The sequence below is a fragment of the Lipotes vexillifer genome, unplaced genomic scaffold, assembly GCF_000442215.2.
Source record: "Lipotes vexillifer unplaced genomic scaffold, Lipotes_vexillifer_v1.1 scaffold1699, whole genome shotgun sequence".
Classification (NCBI taxonomy): domain Eukaryota; kingdom Metazoa; phylum Chordata; class Mammalia; order Artiodactyla; family Lipotidae; genus Lipotes; species Lipotes vexillifer.
The window spans coordinates 441,378-451,219 of record NW_006796961.1 but is presented as its reverse complement, the minus strand read 5'-3'; positions in this window follow the sequence as shown (position 1 = coordinate 451,219).

Below are 9,842 nucleotides of genomic sequence, written 5' to 3'. Positions count from 1 at the left end.
TCAGCAGGGACCTTTCTACCCTACTCCTCCCCCATCTCTTGGTCCCCCGCCCCACCACTGGGCTTGGTCCAGCCTTGGTCCACAGAGGCCAGGCTGCCTGTCTGGGTGGGTTGCTGGGCTGCGGTTCCCCCCGGGGTCCCTCATCAGTTTGAGGAAGGTCCTTCATTTGGCCAGAGGGCTAAGGTTAAATAGTGCCCTGGTTCCCAGTGGAATTCCTTTCCCCTTCTTTTTCTCTTCCCTTTTCCTCTCCAATCAACTAATCCGAGCTGGCTGGTATGGTTGTGCAGGTTGGACACTGCACAAGAGGGCACTGAGTGAGCTCAAGCCATGCTGCGAGTGCCCATTTCTCCTTTGCTCAGGGGGACCCTATGGACTAACCTCTGCCCTGACGTAGCTGACACCGACTCTCGAGTTCACTATTAGGAGAGCCAACTATGTCAATAAAATTTTCCGGTTCTGGTCACACGTCAAAACTGAGGAGGAAGGGAAGCCTTGTCAGGAATTTGGGGTTTTGAACAACACAAGCTACAGAGCCTTCAGGACCTTAGAGAGCAAACATGGGCAGGAGGAACTTCTAAAAGGGCCAAGGCTGGGGTCAAGGACTGTAGACTGACTTGGGATGACCAGGGAGGGACCGGGAGTGATTATCAAAATCCCCCAGAGAGTGCTTCCCTGGTGGCGTAGTGGTTGAGAGTCCGCCTGCCGATGCAGGGAATGCGGGTTCGTGCCCCGGGCCTGGAAGATCCCACATGCCGCGGAGCGGCTGGGCCCGTGAGCCATGGCTGCTGAGCCTGTGCCTAAAAAAAAAAAAATCCCCCAGAGAAGTAAAGGAGCAGATGTGGACTGACAGCTAAATGCACCCGGTTCTAAACCCCCATCATCTCCTCTCTTTGCCTCCTCATTGGGTAGCTCCTCCCATCTGGAGGAGGAGCCTATTTCCACACCTCTCGAATCTGGGCTGGTCTTGTGACCTGCTTTGGCCAATCAAATGCCACAGAAGTACAAGGGCCATTCTGAATCTGGGTCTCAAGAGATGCAGCACGTTTTTACTAGCTGTCTGGAAAAAAAAAAACCTTGCCTCTGTCACGTGACCTAAGCCGGGGCTAGCCTGCTGGAGGATGAGGGTCATGGAGCAGAGACCTGTCGGCCCAGCTGAGGCCGTCCTAGACCAGCCAAGCCCCAAACGTGTGGAGAGCCCAACATGGGTAAACAGTATGCCTCCCCAGCTCACAGATGCCCACAGACTAATGAATGAGCCCAGCCAAGAGCCAAAGAACGGTCCAGCTGACGCACGGACTGTGGAGCCATAATTAATGCTGATTGTCTAAGCCACTGGACTTGGGGATTGTTTGTTACATAGCATAATGGGCAATAGGTAGCTGACATGGGGTCTGACTGGCACACATGTGCATTGCGCACAAGTTGCCCCTCCTCAGGAAAGAGTTGGACTCAAATCCTGGGGAACTCTCGTTTTGGTTGCCGTTTTCTTCACTTCCTTATGAATTCTTCACCGTTCCTTCATTACTTGACATCTTTCTGATTGCGTCCCCTCTCTCTCTTGCTTCCATTTAGCCTCCTGGCTAATCCTCATACTTTCCAAGCTTGTTCCCACCCCCAGGGCCTTTGTACCTGCTGCTCCCCATGCCTGGAACCCTCTTCCCCCAGATCTTCACGTGGGTCCCTCCCTTGCCTCCCTAGGTCTCTGCTCACATGTCCACTCCTCTGAGAGGCCCTTCCTTGCGCAGAAAAGTATGCCTCCTCCTGATCCCTCACCAGCCCTTTCCTTTAATTTTTGTTGTTGTTACTCACAGCTCTTATAGCTACCTGAAATTGTATCCTTCCCTTCCCTGTTTCACTTCCCCATGCACCTCCTGGTCACCTCCCAAGTAAACTACTCAAATCCTTGTCTCAAGGTCAGCCTAACCCAATCTAAGACAGCTAGAGAAGATTCTAGATTTGGAGCAAGCACACCCAGTGGTTCTGGGTACCTTCTGTTGCTCCCACCAGAAGCCACTTCACATCCAGCTGTGTCACATTTAGGGATGCAAAGGTAGACCCGGGGCTTCAGATGGGGACAAAAGAGCCCTCCAGGAATACATTCCTCATCTGCCTTTCCCCTAATGATTTCACCATCCATGGACGATTGTGTCCCAGATCCACGTTTTCATTACCAGTTGCAAAACAGTGTTATTTCCAGTCTTTCGGGGCACTCATTTATGCATCTGTCTCCTCCACCGGGCTGGAAACCTCACGTTGCCAGCGACAGAGCCACTGGATACCGAGGAAACATTAGCTAAAAGAATTTGAATTCAGGAGATGGAGCCCGTTGGAAAAGAAAAATGAAACAAATAGGTATTCATCGTTTAGGGCAAAGAAACATGGCACCACTCCTCCTGCTTCCGGGATCAAAGACTGCCCAACTCCAGCCTCCTCTGGACTCCAGGCTTAGCAAAAAGTCCCAGGACACAGCCTGGCCCTTGGCCCACCTCCACCACTAGCATCATCACGTGGATGGACTCAGGAATCGAAGGGGGCTTTGGGGGCAAGAAGGTTTGTCTGTAGGTATCAACATTGCTTTCCTTTTAAAAAATATGTTTTTATTTTAAACCTCCTCACAATTCAAACGTTTTTCTTATTATCTTCTGCTGAGGGAAAAAATTAATAACATGGTGCAATATAAAATACTAAATTAAAGGCATTTTGGAACCAGCAATTATTTCATAAGCTTCTCTTTTATTGCTGCGCTAATGTGCCTAATTGCTGTCTTAATGAGGACATTAATTTCTTGCTAATGTGATGTTATTATAGAAATTGCAGTCAATCTCTTAAAAAGGGGAAAGTGCTGGAAAGCTGTCCCACGAGGCAGGAGTTCTGGTCACCCTGGGGCTGAGGGCAAACGAGAGGGGAGGAGATGACGCTGGAACCCAGGCTGGGGGCAGGGGCGCACGGGAGCCAAGAAAGGGGGAAGGCAGGGGAGTCTCGCTTGTAGTAAGCAGTCTGGAGAGGCCCTGGTCACAGAACCAGCTGTTGCCATGCCTGGGGACTTGGGAGATGAGACCAAATAGGGGAAAATGTTAGAATAATAGTAAAACCTAAAACATCAGTGGCAGGCACTCTTGGTGTATTTTATATCTTAATCCTTGCAACAACCCTGTGAAATAGCTAGCATCATTATCTCCATTTGATGGGTGGGGAAAACGGAAGCACAGAGAGGTTAAGCAACTTACTCAAGGTCACACAGCTAGTAAATAATGGAGATGTGACTTGAATCCAGCTCCTCTGGCTTAACCACTGAGTTATGCTGCCTCTCGGTCAGTGCCCCACCGCCATCAATGATGTTAATAATCTCAAACATTTATTGAGAGTTTTTTCTGTGCCAGCACTACACCAAGCCCCTCCCACAACAGATCAGGGCAGGTTCCTTTCAGAAGAATGGGAGGTCAAGCCACATCTGCACGCTGCCTGATGCAACAGGAAGGACAAGGCTGGGGGCTGGGGCTGCACGCCCCACAGGAACAGGACATCCACTGTAAGGGGAGAGACCTCAGGGACCAGCGAGGAGAAATTTCTCTGTCCCGAGTTGCACCTTCTGGCAGGGTCCTATGTTGGGTCAGAGTGGGCTCTGAAAGCAGTGGGTCTGGGTTAGAATTCTAGCTTTCCCACCTCTTGTATGACCTTGGGTGTGTAGCTGACCCTCTCTGTGACTCAGTTTCTCATTTATTTATTATTTATTGGGCTGTGTTGGGTCTTAGTTGCGGCACGTGGGATCTTCATTGTGGCACGCGGGATCTTTCGTTGTGGCATGTGGGCTTCTCTCTAGTTGTGGCGTGTGGGCTCTAGAGTGCACGGGCTCAGTAGTTGCAACACATGGGTTTAGTTGCCCTGTGGCATGTGGGATCTTAGTTCCCTGACCAAGGATTGAATCCACGTCCCCTGCATTGGAAGGCAGATTCTTAACCATTGGACCACCAGGGAAGTGCCAGTTTCTCATCTATTGATCAGGGATAACAACGGAACTTGCTTCGGAAGACTGTTTTGAGATTAAGCAAGTTCAAATATTGCATCGGTCAGAGTAAGTACACCCCAGCGGCTGTAACAAGCAATCCCCAAGTCCCAGCGACTTAACACACTCCAGGCTTATTTCTCACTCACATGGCAGGTGACTCTGCTCCACTTGCAAGCCCCGCCTCTCTGTGAGCTGTGGTACCGCCTCCTTCTAGCACCTCAGAACCTTCCATGTGACTCTCTCTGTACAGCCAGGAGGTGACAAAGGCGAGGAGAGCATGAAGGAGGAAAGGGTGGGAAGTTTTGGAGGCCTGAATGTAGAGTGTTTAGAGGGCACTTCCACCAACACTTGACAGGAGCAGATCGGGGTGAAGATAAGGAATGAGTGTGAGGGCAAAGCAGCCCAGGTGGGCACCCCAGTGTCTCCCAAAGTTCACCCACTCACCTACATTTTCAGCACACCACCTTGTCAAGCACACAACAAGCACAGCCTGATGGATTCACCTGGTAAAAACACAACAAGCCATTTTAAAATTCTGAGTTTATTGCTTACATGAACAGTGAAAGGAGGAGAAGCCCCCCTATAGCTTGTACCCACATTCCAGAAAAATAGGTAAGAATGAAACGAAAGGATGCTGATTCGCTGAGGTTCAAGCCTTTGCTGGCATGGCCTATGGGAATACATGCAAAGTCACCCAGGTGCCATGGTGGAGACATGCTCCTTTTTAATGTGTCAAAGTGGCTGGGCCATGGTGCCCAGATATTTCATCAAACATTATTTGGGATGTTTCTGTGAGGGTGTTTTTTGGATGAAATTAACATTTAAATCAGATTACCCTTCATAATGTGGGTGGGCCTCAGCCAATCAGTTGAAGGCTTTAAGAGAACAAAGATGATGTTCCCCAACCAAGAAGAAATGCCTCTTCACACTTTTTAAATTTTATTTACAAAATTGATTTGACTTTGTTTTAAGTTTAAACTAATTCACACATGAAAGGAACTTTCAGGGCCATGAATAGAAAACCACCATGAGTGGCCACAGATACAAAGTAAGTGTAAAATAAATATAATGAAAGCTAGAGTGTTGTCAAACTCTTCCTAGGGACAGAAAGTGTCCTGGGTCTCCAGAGGCCCTGAGCAGTCATTCTCTTCTATGGGCCTCAGTTTTCTCATCCATAAAGTAGGGGCAATGAGTAGATGCAGGCTAGAGAGACAATTTAGAAAGTTCTGCTGTATTAGCGTTCCCCAGAGAAACAGAAGCAACAGGATGTATGGGTGTGTGTGTGTGTGTGTGTGTGTGCATGTGTGTGTGTGTGTGTGTGTGTGTGTATGGAGAGAGAGAGAGAGAGAGAGGGAGTGAGTTAGTTTATGAAATTGGCTCATGCAATTGTGGGGGCTGGCAAGTCCAGACTCTGTAGGGGAAGCCAGGAGGCTGGAGATCCAGGGAAGAGTTGCAGCTCAAGTCCAAAGGCAGTCTGCTGGCAGAATTCCTTCTTGCTCGGGGAATGTCAGTCTTTGGTCTCTTAAAGGCTTCAACTGATTGGATGAGGCCCACCCACATTATGGAGGGTAATCTGATTTCCACAAAGCCTACTGACTTAACTGTTAATCTCATCCAAAAAACACCCTCACAGAAACATCCCAAATAATGTGTGATGAAATATCTGGGCACCATGGCCCAGCCAAGTTGACACATAAAATTAACCATCACATCTGCTCAGCTACAAACTCTGTTATCTATTACGGTGTAGCTATTGTGGTCGGTGCTATTTCTAGGTCCCCTTGGCTCATATTCTCCTGTGTTTCTCTGCCTGAGGCTTTTATACAAGCAGATGGGGCCTGCAGGCAGGAAGTGATTGGAGCCGCCACTCCCAGAAATGACTGTCGCCAACAGGAGACAGAATTTTGGAGGATAAATACTTCAGCTCCTTCCCCCCACGGTGGGATGACTTTGAAGTATGTGCTCTCTGCTGCCTCCTAGAGGTACCCAGTGGAACTGCATCCCAGTTGCCCACATTGGGAACCCGCTCAACAGCACACCCTGTACTGGCTGCCTTCCCTACCCTGCCTCACTCCCCGTCTCTCCCACCCGTGTTTCTTGGAATCACCTTGCAAATTAAACTTCTTGCACCTAAGTCCCTATCTCAGGGTCTGCTTTGGGGGAACCCAGCCTAAGACCTACAGGATTCCCACTATAAGCTCTTTCCCACCACTGTAGCAACAAAGTATAAGTGAGAGAATGAAGTGAATTTCTTTTCTCAGAAAAGCAATACACACTCATGATAAAGGGAAAAGGTATTCGAGCCCTGTCGAATGAGGAGCGTGTCGAATTGAGCCTCCCTCTGTGCTGCTCCCTTCACCTTTTTTTTTTATATATATAAATTTATTTTATTTATTTATTTGGCTGCGTTGGGTCTTCGTTTCTGTGCGAGGGCTTTCTCTAGTTGCGGCGAGCGGGGGCCACTGTTCATCGCGGTGCACGGGCCTCTCACTGTCGCGGCCTCTCCTGTTGCGGAGCACAGGCTCCAGATGCGAAGGCTCAGTAGTTGTGGCTCACAGGCCCAGTTGCTCCGCGGCATGGGGGATCTTCCCAGACCAGGGCTCGAACCCGACAGTGTCCCCTGCATTGGCAGGCAGATTCTCAACCACTGCACCACCAGGGAAGCCCCCCCTTCACCTTGATACAGCCCTGGTAAGGCCTGCCGGGTGTATCCACCCAACATTTTGTATTCACACGCCAACATCTGTATGAACATCCTCGCTTTTCCTTTCACAAATGGGGATTGCTGCAGACGCACTGTTCCACACTTGCTTTTTCTCCAACGCACTGTTCCACACTTGCTTTTTCTCCAGTTAATTATATACCTTGGACACCCTCCCCAAATTGGCACATCCAGAACCACCTCATTCTGCTTAATGACTGCGGACTATTGGAAGATGTGCTTTAAAAGAAAAAAAGGACTTTTCTGGAATGGTCTGCCTGCAAGTCCCGGACCTGAACTAATGAGATGGGAAACCACACTCCAATTCCTCCCAGCTTTTCTGTGCTGGGAACTGCATGGTCTCTGGCTGGCCCCACCTGAACGGGACAGACAGACCGTGTCGGGGTCTGGGTGAGAGGGTCTCAGGCTTCTGCTCCAGCCGCCAACAGGCCATGGAGAAAAAAAGCCAAACCAAACCCTAGAGCCAAGTGTCAGCTCTGTGGACCTCGTCAACGTGGGCACTTGGAGTCTTTTCCTGGCCTTGCCCACCCCTGACTCACAACAATCTAGGGGGGTGCAGGAAGCCCAATCCATTTCCATGTTGAGTGGTCAGGTGATTCAGAAGGCTGGCCCTAATTGGTCCAGATCTTTCTGGCGGTCCCTTCCCCTCGCTGATGATTGGTCAGGCACAGCATCTGAGGCTGTGGGTGCCCTGCAATAATCCACTCAGTGCTCAATGTTCTAGCACAAGGGTGGGCAAAGTACCGCCCACCACCTGTCTTTGCAAATAAAGTTTTATTGGCACTCAGCTCTGCTCGTGTTTTATATATTGTCTATGGTTGCTTTTGCACTGAAACAGCAGAGTTGAATAGTTGTGACAGAAACCCGAAGAGCCGAAAATCTTTCCTATCTGGACCTTTATAGAGTATGCTGACCCCTGGGCAAGTGTATGTTGACAACACTCTTTTTTTTTTTTTAATTTTTAATATTTTGGCCACGCTGCCTAGTTCCCCAACCAGGGATCGAACCCAGGCCCTAGCAGTGAGAGCCAGGAGATAACCTGACTCTGAACTCGTTGTTCAATTAGATGGTGACTATTATTATTTATGTTGGCTTGAGTGGTGAGTTTTCTTCTTCCTTTATGATAGAGGGTGAGACCTGGAGTGGGAGGGGGATACTCATTCTACTGGAGTAAACACTGGGCTATCACCCTTCTGGCTGGATGAGGTCAGAGGAGAAGTCTTTGCAGCAGCTAAAACATTTTTTGTTTGCACATATGAGAACCCTTGCCATAATTAATTTAAAAGGGAGAAGACTCTGGTTCATACAGCTAAAAAGCACAATGGTAGTAATAACTTCAGGCATGGCTGGATCCAGGCACTCAGATGATGTCACCAGGAGTCCGGTTCTGTCCACCTCTTAAATCATATTACCTGTGTTAGCCTCTCTCGCTCAGTCAAGTTCTCAACAAAGTGGTGGCAAGATGGTCCCACTTGTCCTGACTTACATCCTAACAACTTGCTAAGCCTAGCAGACAAAAAAACATCTGTTTCCCAACAATTGCAGCAAACACCTAAGTGCGGACTCTCGTTCATCCACTTTGGGTCACAGGTCCATCCCTGAACCAATCTGGAGGAATGGAATGTTCTGACTGACCGATCTAGGACCACGTGCTTGTTAATAGAAGTGAGGGGAATTCAAGCCTGCCATGGTGTTCCACATCGACCCAAAGTGGTTTAGAGGTGGTTCCTCAAAGGAAAACTGTAGAAAAGGAAAGTGATGCCGGGAAGGCAAAAGCATCAGATTTCAATGAGCCTAGACTCAGTGTAGGCTGGTAATTGAAACAGAAGGGGCAGTCAGCCCAGAGCATTAGGACCTCGAACAAATGAAGTCTGGACATAACCTCTCTATCTGACTCCTGTCTCTTACATAATGATGTTTACACAGGATATTGTGTAGGAAGATTTGTGCATATTGTTCGGGACATCAGAGTCAGAGAGAGGGAGGTAGATACTGTGGGGATAGGAATGGAGGAGCTAGGTAAGGACCCAAGGGGCTAGCATAGAGGAGAGGGCTGATGCCACATTAGTCTGGCACTAGCCATGATGCTATAACAAAGAGGCCCCAAAATTCAGTGGCTACAACAAGATGAGAGTTTATTTCTTTTTTAAAAATTTTTATTGGAGTCCAGTTGATTTACAATGTTGTGTTAGTTTCTGCTGTACAGCAAAGTGAATCAGTTATATATATACATATAACCACTCTTTTTTAGGTTTTTTTCCCATATAGGTCATTACAGAGTATTGGGTAGAGTTCCCTGTGCTATGCAGTAGGTCCTTATTAGTTATCTATTTTATATGTACTAGTGGGTATATGTCAATCCCAATCTCCTAATTTATCCCCCTACCACTTTCCCCCCTGGTAACCATAAATTTGTTTTCTATATCTGTACTCCCTGAAAGTATAGTCTTTGAGAGGTTATTTCTTACTCATGTAAGCATCAGGGGTTGGTGGTCCAGGGCTAGTGAGACAGATTTGCCACTCACATCACTTGTGGATTCCCTCTGGGGTTCCCGGGGGGACCAGGAAAAAGGAAGTAGAGGGCAAAAGCTTCCTTCAAAGGACATACCTGGGAGTTGCACAAATCACTTAAGCTCACAACCCATACGGTAGAACTTAGTCACATGGCCACACTTACCAATAATTGAGACTTGGAAATATAGTCTCTAACAGGAAAGCCAAGTGCCCAGCTAAAACTCAGGACACTCTAATACTAAAAAGAAAAAGAGGAGAATGGATGCCAGAGGCAACTAGAATTTCACCCTGCTGGGTGGATCTGTTCCATCTGGGAGTGGGATCTGCCATCTGGGACCATTGGCCCATGTAGAGGGAAAGGGCCATCCCCAGTCTATACCCCATATGCTCTCTCCATGTATGCAAATTATGTAATTACCTTATTTATTACAATTTATTTCAATATTTACTTGTTTTCATTTTAAATAATTTATTATTATTTATTTGTTTGTCACTTTATTTATGTATTGACCAGAGCTGAACTGGATAACATGGATGAAATATCTGCCACTTAGTAGGCTCTCATGAAATATGGCAACTACAAAGCCATGGTCTCACCAA